The 16,075-nt window shown below is 40.6% G+C and overlaps 1 long non-coding RNA gene across 2 annotated transcripts in view; it reads left to right on the top strand.

Annotated features, from left to right (window-relative positions):
- Positions 1-9,655: 9,655 nt before the first annotated feature.
- Positions 9,656-16,075, top strand: part of LOC121470584 (uncharacterized) — a 55,957-nt gene continuing 49,537 nt past the window's right edge. Inside the window, exons 1-2 of one of the 2 annotated variants that reach the window (XR_012057729.1) lie at positions 9,656-11,659; positions 11,973-12,267. This is a non-coding gene — a long non-coding RNA (uncharacterized lncRNA). The remainder of the gene's footprint in view (positions 11,660-11,972; positions 12,268-16,075) is intronic. The other variant, XR_005981651.2, reaches the window with a different exon arrangement.

The raw sequence follows: 16,075 nt of genomic DNA, 5'->3' as shown, positions 1-16,075 counted from the left end.
GTGTCCAGCCTGACCTTGGGCACTGCCAGGGATCCAGGGGCAGCCACAGCTGCTCTGGGCACCTGTGCCAGGGCCTGCCCACCCTGCCAGGGAACAATTCCTCATTCCCAACATCCCATCCAGCCCTGCCCTCTGGCACCAGGAGCCATTCCCTGTGTCCTGTCCCTCCAGCCCTGGTCCAAAACCCCTCTCCAGCGTAACAGTGTGTGAAAAGTATAAGATCACTTTGGGGTTTTAGGTATAAAGCAGGTGGTTTTGTCTCAGCAACATTTCAGAATTTGTAAAGCAGTATTTAACAGGTTAAGCCCTGCCTGGCTGATTTGCATGGCTGGCATCCATCCCCTTTCCCCTGCCCTGTCAGGGCTCCTTGCAGAGGAGCAGCCACAGGAAAAACAGCAGCACCAGCTCTGCTAATGCTGCCACCACAGAGCCCAAGGGACCCTTCAGCCCAATGAGGGCTGATAACTGAGCTGGCAAGGAGCTCAGCGGTTGGAATAAAAACAGCATCAGCTTCTCAGATCATCCCCTTCTGGAATGTGATTAAATTCTGAGTCACAGACCTGGAGCGAGGCACACTTCCAACGGGGCTGTTTCCTGAAGGTCAGCTGGAGAGCAGAGTGCTCAGCAAGTGCGAGCCAGACAGAGGCAAGTTCTACCCTGCTTAGGTTTGTGTTTGAGGAGCTTCCCAAGGCCTCACTAAGTTGGGAAATTGCCCATTTAAGCAATAAAACATAATAACATGTGACACTATTGTAAACGCGGGCGAACCCAATGGGAATAAATGACGATGTCTGACTCAATTCAGAAGGCTGAATTATTTCTTTATTATAACTATGCTAAAATACATTAATATAATATATAAAAGGGAGATACTAAAACAACATACTACTTTCTCTGACTCTAACACAACTCCTGACCCTCTCTGGAGAGTCCAGCCCCAGGTGGGTTGGATTGGCCATCAGGCTCAAACAATCCTCACCAGAATCCAATCAAGCACTCACTCCAGGTAAACAATTCTCCAAACACATTCCACACAGGAAAAACAAGGAGCAGAAATAGAAATTGTTTTCTCCTTCATTTCTCTCTGTGCACCTCTGTGAAAAATCTTGAGAGGGAGAGAAATGTGCTTGCCACATGACACTGCTGCTTAAAGTTATCCTGTATGGCAGAGCAGATATGAAATAGAGAAATGGATTCAACTTCTCCTAGTGCCAGGTTTGGTGATGCAGAAGTGTCATTTCTCTGCCTTGTCCTACTGCTCTCCCAAAATAATGGGCTTGATGAACAGCATTCAAGATATGTTTGATTCATCTCAACATACTTATGGGTGCTGGTTTGATATTACATCTCAGCAGCTCTTGTCCCCCAGACTTCCTGAACCTCATATTCCTGCTGCTGATGTTTTCTCCCTCACTGTGCCTGACACAGGGGAGGGAATTCCCACTCTGCTGAGGTTGCCAGGAGCACCTGATATCAAACAAAGCTGGGAAAGCTGAGAAGTCTCCTGGCCTGCAGTCAGTGCTCACCATGAGGAACAGCTCTTCTCCAATGAAGGTTTCCAATAAAAGGGTAAGTGGCTTGAAAATGAAAAAAATCTGCTATGGATGCCAAAAAATCACAGAATATCCTAAACTGGCAGGGACCCACAAGGGTCATCAAAATCCAACTCTGATGTCACAGGCACATAGAAGAGTTGACAGATTTTCAAAGGTATTATGGGCAGTATTTTAGGCCCTTTTAAACTTTAATGATATTTAGGAATCATTTGACATTTATGAAACTTACTTGGTTTGTAAATAATATTTCTTAAGTGTTGAGGAATTGATAGCTCTTCAGGTAAGTCCCTAACAAAGTGTCCCATTGCTCAGCTATCCTAGAAGTGTTAATTTCAGTGCATGGATCATGGTGAAGATGGTGAAGATCTACTGTGATTTTTCAGAACTGCTTCATTTCTTTATGAATAATCTGTTTCCTGTGACAAGTGCCTGTTTTATCCTCAGGTAATTATGTTAAATTAAATTAGACCTAGAGTCTCATACAGTTGTCCATTTTGCAATGTTCACCTCAGCTTCCATGGGTATTGGTGCTTTATAGATGTAATGGGCAGTAAAAATAGAGTTTTTCATTCACAGCTTCCTTGTGACCCTTTGAAACTTTCTGCCAGAAGTTCCAATGTTCTTACATTCATTTTATTATATCTCTTCTCAGGATCATGTGGAGGTTTTTCCCTCCTTAGCATCTCTGAGGGAGAGTTCACCAAACAAATTGTTCAGAACATATCAACCAGCATGGCAGAAGTCTGCTGAGCACTTTAATTGCTGTCCATTAAAGTGCAAAGCTGTTCTGCTATGATCAGACACCCTGAGATTCACCTACAAAGGATCCTCATTCCATTAATTCACTGGATGCTGCTTCTTATGTAATGAAAAATTAAGCGAGCTTTGACCAAACCTTGTGAACAAAACTCAGCAGCTAGCAATGGCAACCCAATTAAAATACTTTCCATGTACTTGTTTTTAAATATTCATGCTATTGAACCATTCCCATTTAATGCATAAATGACAACATAATATCCAACTGTAACAGTTGCTGGAAGCCATTTTAAGTAGCAGTTTAACAAACAGAGATGGATTTTAATTTGCAATGCCAGTTGAGCTGTAATAAAAACTGGTATTCCAGCTGTGAAAAAAAAATAAAACACAGCTTGGTTTAGAGTTATTTACAGATGTGTAAGGACTTTTTTTTTTTTTTTTTTCCCTTAAGCCATACAATAGAACCATTTGGTCATTATTCCTTTCAAGAATCATTTGTATCAGATGCCCTTCCTAGCCTTAATTTCTGGAATCAAACTCTTAAGAAAATTCACATTAAACTATTATGGCAATTCTTAAGTGCTCATTGATTACAGGATTCAATTTCCTGTGAAGTGTAACTGTTCAGTGTTAATACAGCTGTTTACTTGTTTTTATGGCCATTGATGAGTTTCTGTTGACTTTGAGATAAATCCTATACTGCTGTCTTTGAATGATTTCCATGGGTTGGCATTGTTGCTGTCACCTGGAGTGTTATTAGGATTCTTGCAACTTTGATTTCTGTTTGTTTATCCTTCTCAAAATAACAACTACTGCAATCATGTTATTTTGTGAAAGTTTTAGCACTTTGTCTTTAGAAGTGAAATTCTCAGTAGCATGACAAAAATGTCTGCAAGTAAGGGCCGAGCACATCCTTGAAATCTCTTCAGAAACTAAAAAAAAAAAAAAAATCCAAGATTTTTTGAGCATTAGGTTAGGGCACAGAGAAGACAGGTCACATACTTTAAAGCAAGCCTGGAGGAACAGCTCTTGGTGCAGCAAGAGGTTGTCACTGAGTAGCACAGTGACCTTTCTGCCCTGCTTTATGGCTTTATTTAACACACACAACATTATGGTCCCTGGAGGCTCATCTGCAGCTAAACACAAGCTCTCATGACCAAAATGTTCATTGCCCTGGGAAGGGGTAGATAAAATACTTCTATTATTTGAACTAAGAAATTTAGCCAGCTTTCTTGCATTTCAGTTTGGATTGGTTTGTTTGTTTGCTTTTATCAGCATAGTCTAATTAGAGTCCAAACAATGGCAAAATGGACCATATTTAAAGCCAAGCTTAAAACTCAAGAGCCTGAAAGTCTAAAAATAACAAGCAGAGCAGCAAAACTCCCAGAGAGGACCATCTGTAGAGCTCAGAAGCCTGAAGTGCTCTAGTGAAGAAGTAAAGTTCAGAAAATAAATAGGAGCAGGTTCAAAGACACAAAAAAGTTGGGATTAGATGTTTGAAATACACAGGCAAACAAGGGGAAGGGAAAACAGCTCTGGTGCTGGGAATTGGGCCTTTTTAGAGGATAAGAGAAGAGCAGAGATCAAGAAAAGAGCTGGAGTGCCTCAGGAAGTGTGGCAGCAGGTCAGGGGTGATCCTACCCCTCTGCTCAGCCCTGGGAGGCACCTCTGGAGTGTCCAGCTCTGGATCCTCAGCTCAAGAAAAACCAGGAGCTGTTGGGGTGCTGGGGAGGGTCCAGCAGAGGTCACAAAGATGCTTTGGGGTCTGGAGGATCTCTCTAATGAGGAGAAGCTGTGGGAGCTGGGCCTGGTCAGTCTGGAGGAGAAAAGCCTGAGGGGTGTCATTAATCCTCACCAACATCTCCAAGGGCTGGCAGAGGATGGTGCCAGACTCTTTCCAGGGTGCCCAGTGACAGGACAGGGAGTAATGGACATAAACAAAACCACAGCGAGCTCCACATCAACATGGGGGAGAACTTCATTCCATGGAGGGTGGCAGAGCACTGGACCAGGTGCCCAGGGAGGGCATTGGACTCTCCCTCCCTGGAGACCTTCCAAACCCACCTGGGCATGTCCCTGTGTCACCTGCTCCAGGTGACCCTGCCTTGGCAAGGGCATTGAGCTGGATGATCTCCAGAGGTCCCTTCCAACCCTAATGATTCTGTGATTCTCTGACTCTGTAGGAAATCACATTAATTGTGCCTACCTGAGATTCAAGGTTTCCTGCTTTAACTGAAATGTTCAGAATGGTCACAGGTTTCACTCTGAGCAGCTGAACTAAAGTGCCGGACTGTGCAAAATACTTCAGTGACAAATGAAGAAGCTGAAAATACTTCAGTGACAGATGAAGAAGCAGCTGAAATGTCTGAATGATAGGCTCCTTGATTGGGAATGGCATCAGGAGAGGGTGGCACGAGCTGCCGTGGTCTGAACTGCGTGTGTGCTGAACAGATGAGGGCACAGCAGTGCCTGGTGTGCTCAGGGATGGCTGGGGAGGAAGGGCGTTGTGGGGAAAGGCTGAGTTGCACAAATGTGTGTAAACCCCAGAACACTGCAGTGAAATTGATAGTGCATCTTGTGAAGGACAGAAAGGTAAAAAAAAAAAACAGTCCCCAGAGAAAGAGTCATGAATGTAACTTTTAGAAAGTGTGAAGGATTTCAGTTCTCCCCTACAGCAACTGTAAAAAGTAATTTGTTTCCTTCATGTTTTTGTGGTTTTGGTGTTTTTCGTTTGCTTTTTTTTTTCTTTTAATTTGGGTTTAATTACCTTTTCCAAAAAATGGGTAATGAAGCATTTTTCCATCAGTGCACATCAGGTGTCAGAGTCCTCAGCTGCACAAGAGGTGTGGGAGGTGTGTCCTGCTGTGCTGCCAGGCTCCAGGCCCAGGGGATTTATCTGCCAAACAGGAGTTGGGCTCAGCTGGTCCTTTCCTCAGCCTGAACAGCTGAGAGAGGTGCTGGCTGCCCTGGGTCTGGGGACTGGCTGAATAAACTCTGTTTTAGGTGCACCTAAAGAAGCTGTTGGTAGAAAGGCTAAGAAATAATAGCTCCTGTCTGCAGCCAGGGTGGGAACTTCTCTGCCTCGGTTTCCTTTCCTTCTGAAACAATAAATATCAGTTAAGTGTGATTCTTCTGGGAAGAGACTGAGAACAATAGTAGGAAAAACAAATGAGAGTATGACATGAAATCTTGACTTATATGCCAAGACAGATGTAGGAAAGATGAAGAAAACATGAGGCAAAAATTCCCTTCCATCCTTTTGCAGGATTGCAACAGCAAATAGCCATCTTCTGGCAGGCAACTTGCTCGTGTACACTCCCTGAAAATATTGACATCCATCCTGGCTTAAACCTTTTGAGATTCCAGGAGAGACTTTCAGAGCTGGAGCTGCTCACTTAGCTACCTTCAGGGCTGCATTCTGGTCATTCTCAGTTAAAAGCTGGTGAGAGGGCATTTTTGCAGAGGGCACCAGGATTATTGCTATGCAGATCACTTAATTATTCTGAGTGTTATGAGTGCAAGTCTCTGAAGATGACAGAGCAATGCAGGGAAAGCTGAAATGAGAGGTAATGGAAGGTAATGAAAAAGTCAGAGGTAGACAAGATGATCCCATGATGTGAGGTCGAGCAAAACAAAACACTTAATAAAGGAGTGTGGAGCTGGAATTAGTCAGGATTGCTGCATGTTCCAGCAGAGTCACCAAAGCAATTCCTCCCCTGGAGTGGGGAACGTGCAGGGTCAGTGCAGGGCAGGGTGAACACCCCACACTCCCTGCAGGCTGCTTTAAACCAGCAGTGCACCTCCTGGAAAGGAATTATCCCGTGTTCAGCTGCTCTGAGGAATAGGAAAGATGAAGCTTCTTCAGGAAAGGGACAAAGCAAACACAGAATTACTGCCAACCCCCCAAAAGAGATGTCTGAGTGAAGGATGAGACCAGAGGCATGGACATCTCTGCAAAGCCTTTTGCCCAAAATGAAAATGTTGTTGACATTAGGGAAAAAAAATCACAGCAAATAATTACTTTGAAGTACTTTGCATTCAGACCCAGGACCAAACTGGATCCAAATCCATTGTCAGGATTTAATTTCATGACCAGGACTAGAATATGCAGTTTTTAGGGAAGAGACTATAGGAAATTCTGCCACACTGCCTTCCTTCTGAACTTATCTGCCAGGGATCTTGTTGGTGCTGATTATTGCATTTATTTATCTGAATTGAGGAGAAATGGCAGCCTCCTTCTGGCTTGGACCATGACCCTCCTGTGCTAGGTGTTCTACAAACAAAAAATTAATAAGACACTCCCCATCCTAAATCACTTTTAATCTTAAAACAGATAACAGATGGATACAGGCAGATGGCAAAGGAAAAAAAAATGTGACTAGGTCTGATCAAGAATGTTTTCTCATCAAAACCATGGTGATTGATAAGCTCTCCTTTAAATAATTTGGATTTTATAGTCTTGACAAAAGTTTTGCTGAAAACTAAAGGAGAGGATTTCCAGTTAAGGTAGGGGGACAATCAGGGATTAATGATGATATCAATTTAGTGGGCTGTAGCAGATCAAAGTTTAAGAGTTTTCTCTGAATTAGGTATGAATAAAGTGAGGCTTTCATATTTCTGTGTGACTGTTACCCCTTCACTGAATCTGGAATAATCTGCTAATTTTAAACATACACTCATGTGTATGTACAGGGACATACACACCCCCAAACACTCCTGAAAAAGCCTCAGATTTGTCTCACTGCAGAGCCAGACTCAAGTTTTCATGAGGAAACCACTTCCATTTTCTATGTACAGGGAGAAGAAAGATGCAGGAAGGGAAATAGAAATTAATTAATTGAAAGGAAAATGTCAGTGTCAGTCTCTGGCTTGAGCACTGGTCTCAAACTGCTGCAAATTGTTGTGGCTCACACAGCTGTGATAGAGAAATCCCAGTTTAAACCCTCAGGTGTGTGTCCTGGGACCACACTTTTTTTTTTTTTTTTTTTTTCTTTCAAAACTCTGGGCAGTGAGGTGGAGCTGTGGTGATTGCTCACACAGGAAAGGCTCAGTGAGGGATTTCCTGATGGACTGTTGCTCTCCTTCTGCTCTTTCTCACTTCCCAAGAGCTCAGAATTTCCTCTTTGTGAGGCTCTTCAGCAGTGCTCAGCTGCACCTCCTCAGTGCCCTGCACTGGCAGCACTGCAGAGAGAATCCACCAAAGAGGTGATGGCTGAGGAATGGGAAAAAAAAATCTTGTGTGCCACAGAATAATTTACCTTTCTATCAAAAATTGGACAATAAAAGTGTTTCTATGACCTACAGAAGATGAAATCTTTGATGAACAGTAAAAATGTTTACCTTGATATGAAATAACCTCTCAAATCATAACACTAACAACAAAACTTTATTTTTAGGATGTTTGCCATGCACTGCAAAGAATGGGAAAAATGAACAGGGATCTCTCTGTCTCATGCCCTACAATTATCCCAAAGCAAAGTGATTTTAAGGAAAATTTTAAGTAAGGAATTTCATTTGCATATAAATGCACATCTTATTCAGCACTAAACGGCAATATCAAAGCTAATTGAAGGTAGTTATTTATTGAAAGTCTGATTTGGATAGTTGAACAGTGGAATAGTGTAAATATATGTTGAGATGCAAAATATAATATGAAAATTCAGCACCAGTATCCCTTTCATTGTTGAGTGCATTAATAAATTAATGCATCACTGTCCCTTCTGTTTTGACATATTGCAGCATCTTGTCTAAGATTAATTTTAATACATTGAAACACCCATAAAATAGTTCAATTCCTACTCATTGTGATAACTTTTGTGGATGAAATCAAATATTTCATGGCTTAGATTAGCCATATTTCTTATGTATTTATCATGTTCAATGTGTTATTGACTTAAAAATGTTTCTTGAGTTTCCTTTGCTGCCTGCAGGGTCATTTCACCAGGAACAGAGCTGCACAAACCTGGGGAAGTTTCACCCAGGCTTTGAAGGACAATGCTGGGACAAGGGTGTTTTTTTGCAAACCAGATCTACCTTCATGAGGGAGAACAGAAATACAAACAAGATTCATTCTTTTGTTTTGTTTTGTTTGCTTTGTTTTTCTCTTGACCAGAATGAAAGGAACAATCAGTAGTAGACAATGAAGTTTTATCCTCTAGTAGGTACAAATTATTCATAAAAATGCTGGAATTTTTTGTCTTTTTTTTTAAATTGCATTTTGATGTTTTCCAGGCTAAATATAGGTCGGAAAATGAGACTTGTCCCATGGTACCTCTGTTTTTATTCCATTTTTAAAGGATTGCATTTGGATAAGAAACCTTTTTTAGTTCTTACAGACTTAGTTATCCTTTTAAAAAGTTATAAAAAATATTCTTGCAATTAAAAAAAAAAACAACCACCCTTTCAGTCTTTATTTGAATTTAATTATCCCACTAAGAAAATTTTAACTTTAACATTTCCTTTTAAGGATGGAAGTCTGCTTCTGTAATTTAGAAATATGTCTTGTGAAGTAAATTTAAAACACCATCAGTGTAAAAAAGATGCACATAATGAGGAATTCAGACTCTTTTCCTATAGTCTCTGATTTTTTGTTACTCATTTCCTCCTTACAAGATTGAAAATGGGAATAATATAATTTCATCTTTTCTCCAGCACAGTCATTTAAAATTTGTTAGGCAGCTCAGTTATGTCTAAACACTGAACAGAAAGTGGGAGGACAACTTCCTGTGCTGACTAGACATAAAATTTTTTTTAGTGAAAGCATTAAAAATCAAAACCAAAAAAGGTTTAAAGAAAAGTTGAACTCCAAGAAAAGGATTTGGATTTTTGGAAGGAGCTAATAATGGGAATTCAACTAGAAAGGACGTGGGTTTGTGGAGGAAGTCTTGGCTGACCTGCTCCCTCTCCCCCCATGGACTCTGGCTTGCTGTGCCTTTTTGTCCATTCAGTTTCCTTCTGGCCCCAAATGTGGCTCTCTTCATCCATCTGCCTACATTTGAGCCTTAAAATCCTTGCAAGATACTCCCAATAACCATATTTCAAAAATTAAATTTGAATACAAAATATTTATTCTGTCTCTGGACAACCTGCTTCTTATGATGGTTTAATGTTCTCACTGTCCAGATAATTTTTGTCCCAAAAAGTAAAAGCTGAGTAAAAGCCATGAGGTTTAACCCCGTGCATTGTCCTTCACCTGGGACTTACCAGTGGCACACATGATACAGCAATTTTTAACTTGTACATAAGGAAACTGCCTGAGCTGCCACAGAAGCTATTCCTTTTATATCTCAGTTAAAAAAAAAAAAAAAAAAAAAAAAAGGTAATAAAAAATAAAAGTGCACTCCTGTTCGAGCTGAAATCTTAGCCACTAAATTTGGAATAAATCCAAAATCACTATTATAGTTCTTTTTTGCCTTTGTGGCAGTATAAGGATTAATGCACTGTATGGGCATACTGGATGTTAATAAAATAGAATAATTAAAATCACTTCAACACATTGTAGATAAACCTTTGAAAATAAGTAAAAATTCAGTCTTAAGTATGAGAATAATTGGAAAGCATGAGTGTGAGTAACTTTTCCTAAGAAAAGCTACTTTTTAAATGCTCATTATCAGGGTGTAACAGAAGCAAGCCTTGCATTGCTGGAGATAATTTGCACAGAGGGACGAGAAATTGAAAAGGTGGAGGAGTCTGCAGAAGGTCAGGGGAGAGGGGGAAGATGATCCATCTATCATTTCTGCCACGATGCATCTCCCTTTTTTTTGAGAGAATAGTGTGACCCTAGAACAATGAGAACAAAATTGCTCTGCTCTCCTGTTTCCAGTGTCTCAGCATCACCATGGAAGTCTTTCTGATCACGAGCAGTTGTGTTTTATAAGTGCTCACTGTCACAGGAAACACAATTCCTCTGCTTTGGTATAGGGCACTGAACATTTCTATTTCTGGCAACGAGCAAATTGCTACAAAAAATAAAATAAAATTTAAAAAAAGGATTATATTTAATGCAAAATGAAATAATAAAATAAAAAAATAATATGATATATGCAGGATCATTTCTTGAGCTGGTTTCTGTTATCCATCACATCAGACTGTAAGTCCTCTGTCATTTTTAAATAGCTGCAGCAGCCACTAACAGCAGAGAACTCGCAGCCTTTGGGGTGCTGGAGCCAGGAGGTTGCCAGAGCATTGGAGAAATCCTGTGTCACCTCAGCCTGGAGGTGACAGACTCTGAACCTAGAGTGCCAGAAAGAAGCACTGCTCTGGTGCCAGGAGAACAGTGCCACTTGCCAGGGCAAGTGTGGGTTTGTGTTTCTCTGAAGTGCAGAAAAGAAATTAAAGCACAATTCCTTCTTCGACTTTTTTTTTTGTACAGAATATTTCAGAAATTGAGCAGCATCTTTCTTTCATAGAGAAAATTGGTATACACAACACACAGTATGTTAAAAGTCATAAATAACATAACTGCTGATCATAATTAATATTAGAAGACACAAACAGGCTTAAGAACTTGCATTAATCTGCTTTTCTAAGTGCTGGAAATTGTTCTGTGCTTAATTAAGGGGTAGGATAATCTTGTCTTTATGGCTATGCTGGAGCTGGGTAGGTGTTTAAGTCCCTATTCTGCCACATGCTTCCTTTATGATGTTACTCAAAGCACTTTTATGTCTATATTTTTGTATTTGAAAATTGGACATAACAGATCTTTTCCTCACAAGAGCAAATATTGTGTCTTACGCTAATTTTATAGTGAATATTTATGGAGTAAAGCAATTTTATTTCCACTGTATGTGGACCTAGGGAGACAATGATTTTTGAATATTGGCAAATATTAAAAAAGAAATAAAATTGGAAAGAAGAAATAAAAAAATTGTAAAAGCTCAGCAAACATTTGAAGGAGAAGCCTGTTCAGAAAACTGATAAAATAGATCACAGCAAGGAAGGTAAGAAAAGGCCAAACTGTTTAACTTTTTTTCAAAAGGCGAGTTATCTTGTCTTGATGTCTAAAAATTTTCTGATTGCTCTTTAATTTGTGAAAAGTCTGAGTTACAGTGAGTGGAAGCCAAACCCAGACCAATTCAGAGTGGAAACAGAGGGACTGTTTTAAATATTTTCTGACAGATTAGAATTTCTATCAGCTGCAATCTTTTAATGAAGGCTAAACAATGTTCTGAGAGAGATTTTATAGCTCAGCAGAACTGACAGACTTGATGCAAAAATTATTGGTCTGCGTGGTGAGGAAGGTCAGTGTGGGCTGCCCCAGCAGTTCTTTCTGGCCCTGCAGCCCATAAATCTCAGAATTAATGTTTGTGGCTGAGGCTGATCCCATAATGATGGGGGCATGGACGCAGGTGAGTTACGGGGCTTTCCTCAGGCTCTGGGCAATGGGGTGGATGAGAGGGAGCTCCCAGAAAGCTCTCCAGGAACAGCTCATTGCTGCATTTTCACAAGTTAATTCTGTGAAGGGCATCTTATGTTCTGTAATGACAAGTTCTTGTGCCTGACTGTGAATCCATCTGCTTTGTTCTCTGGGTTAGCTGATGAGGGAAAATTGGATTTGTTGGTACAGGGGGTTATGTCTTAAATGAGTGGTACAAAAATAGGTCACTAAACTGAGAACTAAGCTTGCTGTTTATATATTTCTTTTTCCTTTAATCACCCCAGATCCTGTATTTGAAAAGAATGGACTGTGTTGGTTGCCTGCTCACAGATTTGGTCACATTTGTTAATAATTGCAAAGAAAAGGGAAAATGGTTGTCAGCACTCAGGGTCCTGGATGGAGATGTTGCAGAATAATCCCTTCAGTGTCCAGGAGCTGAGCTGCTGCAGAATTCATCAGGAATATGGAAAATTTGGCACATCCTCAGTCCTGGAAGAATCTCAGCCGGTTTCCCAGGGAATTCCAGCTCTCAGGGAATGACCCATCCTGCAGGTGGTGCAGAGGCAGGAGCAGCTCCAGGTGAGCTTTCTGATTGTTTGGTTCTCACTGTTGGCTTTGGTGTTCATGGAGATTCAGGAAGAACTGAAAGATTTCCCTTAAGAATACCATTTTCTCCTGGCAGCAGAGATAGCTGGGGGCTCCCTGTGCACCTGTGTGCTTTAGCCATGCATGATTGTATGTATAATTGGATAAGTAACTTCCCTGGAATTACTGGGAATCTTAGTCTTTTTTTTTTTTTTTTTTTTTTTCCTTTGTCTTTTCCTTCTGTTTTTTTTTTCTTCCCTTTTTTTTTAAGCTTTACTCAAGCTATCACTCCAATACATTATTTTAGGAGGAGAATGTTGCATTTAGGGCAAAAACAAGTTGTTGGATTATTTTCCTCTCTCCATGAGAAAAAAGTATATTTTCTAAAATCTATTTGAGCCCAAATAATCCCCTGCTTCTTCTTTTTTTTTTTTTTAATTTTTTTATTTATCCCTTCATATGCTGCCTTGGAAATATTCTTAGAGTTCTATGGATTCTTGGGCATGGTGAAAATGGAAATAGTCAAATGGCTGCTGTTAAAATCAGGATGTGATGAGTCCTTGTGTCTGTACAGACACTGACTTGGATTATTTGTATGTTCACTGTGAACAGAAGAGGCTGGAGATTATTCTGGTATTGTATTATGCTGAGATAACCACTGATTTGGGTGAAAATAGTATATTAGTGTGCTGGATCATATCCATAATACTTTAATTAAAAAGGTCTATGACAGAGCTGATGGCTCTTCATCATGCCCCCCACAAGAAGCAACAGTTTAACACACAACAGGGGGAAAAATAAATGCCTTTTCTCTGAGTTCTTGACTGCTCCAAGCCCTTGCACAAGGAAGGTGACACAGACCTTCATTCATCCCTTATCTGCTGACATTTCTCAAGGCACAGTTGTGCTGAGTGCTCCTGCCTGGGGCAGCAGATGTCCTTAGCTCACCTTCCAGGACAGTGCTGGCTCAGGGAGGAGCTCAGCTCTGCCTTTTGGGGAGGCTGAAATCCCAGGGAGCAAACAGCAGGACAGGCACCTTCCCCTGCTCTGGCCTTCCCTTCACCTGGGCTGCCTGTTTGCTTTTCTCTGCTCCCATCTGAATTATTTTAAATGCTGCTGCTTCCAGGAGTGGAAACCAAAAAACATGACACAAACACGTAAGCTAAAATTCACTTCACAAAGGGCTTTGGGTGACTGTTCCTCTGCAGAGTACAACTGGCTGTTGTTCATAATTTTAAAAAGAACAAAAAAATAGGTCAAACACAACGTTTGTTCTGCTCTAAGTTCTTACTAATATTCATATTGATAACTGAACTACAGTTTTAAACTAAACCTGATTTAAATAATAACATTGAAATAAGTACAATTGTTGAAAATATATAAAATATTTTCTTAGAAAGATTTATTTTCTTGAAAATATTTCACATATGCTCTAGTTTTGGTCTATTTGAGTAATTGCTTGGGTGGTTGAACTTTATTGTGGGTGGAAGGAAGATTCTGTGTTGTTGCAGCAGGTCAGCAAGAACTGAAGGAGTCTAATAAATTGATATCAAAAGTCACTTCAATTAGTTTAAACAATGTCCCTCAAACTAAGAAAATTGGAGACCCTACTATTTTTAGATGTTAAATTTCCCCTGCAACTCTTATGTGTTCTTTCTATTTTCTAACATCCCCTCACTAACATGCACACAGACATTGTGATTGTCCTTCTATACTTCAGAATACATTACTTAAGCAGCTTATAACAGATGTAAAATCTAGGCAAGATACTGCATTATTCATCCCAGTCACTTTGAGTTATTGATTATGCCATTTGGAGGTATTTCTGCACTTGCTTTTTTTCCTTCTCCCTCCAAGGCTGATAATCTAGAAAATAAAAATGAACAGGGAAAAATAAGAACATAGTCTAGGTTTCATTTTCATTTCTTTGTTCAATTCAATAGCACATTAATGAGGCTTTTGTTTTCCTTCACAGCATTCCCATTTCCATATCCTGCACATGGCCATCCCTCAGAGAAGCCTGGCTGCACACATTGTGTCAGCCTTGCCTTGATATGAAGGTACAGAATTTTCATTCATAGAGGCATGGTGAGATTTTTCCTTTCTAAATGCCAAACTGAATGAAAAATACTCTTTAGAGAGTTAGAAAATAATGAATGATTGACATTTGGTGTACAATTTCTTATTCTAGTGAGAGTTTGGCATGCCATTCATTGGGAAAATCAGAGCATTGAATGACATCCACATTTACCAGCTGGGCTGTCAAGGCATAGTGTGTGTCAACACCTTTGCAGGATATCACTTGAAGCCTAATTCCTCTTGTTTGTGGACATCTGACTTGGTGCTTCTGAATGAAATATTGTATATATTTTTTCCCCACTCCCAAACTGTTCATGTCTCTAAAGCTACAGCTTGGTCTCCTCACCCGTAGAGAGTTTTTTGTATGTGGGGAATGGGGACTGGGGAAATCCATGGAAGCACAAGTAATTAATTCCATGAGGTTCTCCTGAGCTGTCTCCTATGCTGGTACCTTAAGGAAATATGGATCTTATGGCATCTAACTACCAGGAGCTGGTTCAGAGTCCAGCTGCTGGTCAGGAGTTCTCTTCCTCAGGAGTCCATCCTACAAAGGGCTGCTGTCATCTAAGCAGTCAGCAGTGACCTGTTTGTTCAGACAAAACCCTCAGCAAGCTGGTGGATTACACCACACCATGTGGAATAGCTGATCTGCTTTACCAAGATGAAGAAATGGGCTGAGAAAAACTTCCCTGGGGTTAACCAAAGACAAAACACCTTTCTGTGCCTGGAGTGTGACAAAAGGTGTGGCACAGGAGGTGAGTTGTCTATCAGAGGACAGCTCTGCATGGATACTTTGATAACACAGTGCCAAGTGTGGGTGGGAGAGAGATGAACACTGATTTTCCAGTACTTTGAGGACACCAGTGGCCACTGAGATGTCACACTAAATACAGTTTGATGTTTGAAATGCATAAAAGGTGGTTGAGGTTTCATCATACCAGTACATTCCAGCACCCTGCAGTGGAAAGGTGGTTCTGGAAAGAACCACAAAATCCAGTTCAGCTGTGTTCTTTCAGTGTCTGCTGTGCTCCTTGCGACAGGGTGCCTCACAAGTGAACCCATTTCACCCTCTGTTGTTCCCCTTTCTGCAGGTTCTCTCTGCTCTCTAAGCAATACTTTACTTGTTGCAGTGTAATCCCTCGGCTTGTGAGCAGATTGAATTCTCCATTCAGTGTTGTTGTTTTTTTTTTTTTTTCCTGTTAGCTGTGTTTCTCAGTCCCTGATCATTTTTATTTTTTCTCCTCACTTCTGGGTTCTCTCAAATTCATTTGTGTCTTTCCAAGTGCATTTCCCAAAAGTGGACTTAAATTAACTGAGGACTTGTGAGTGCTAAGCTGAGCTCAGAGATTTCTCTCTGTGTCCTGCAGGTCAGAGTTTTGCTTATAATCCCAGTATGAAGTTTCCTTTTGTGCAACACCTAAGTGATGATTCATGTCCAGCTCGCAACCCACTGTAACTCCCAAATCCCTTCTTATGAAACTGCTACCTAAGCACTTCACTGTGTGGTGATTTATCTAGATTTTGGAATAACAGAATGTGTGGTGACCACAGCTGCCTGGAATAGGTTTCATTCTTGGCCACAGACCATCTAAATAAATATCTTTACAAGGCTGTAGCAGCTGCTTGTTAGAGCAAGTAGCCAAGAACTGGAAAAATTCTGAGATCAAATCCTAATTAAACTACTGACTCGCTGCATGACCTTGGGTGGCTGCACTCTTTGTGC

Source organism: Taeniopygia guttata, chromosome 11 (assembly GCF_048771995.1).
Source record: "Taeniopygia guttata chromosome 11, bTaeGut7.mat, whole genome shotgun sequence".
NCBI classification, from domain to species: domain Eukaryota; kingdom Metazoa; phylum Chordata; class Aves; order Passeriformes; family Estrildidae; genus Taeniopygia; species Taeniopygia guttata.
The sequence above is the reverse complement of the archived record's forward strand: the minus strand, read 5'-3'. Positions and strand labels throughout refer to the sequence as shown.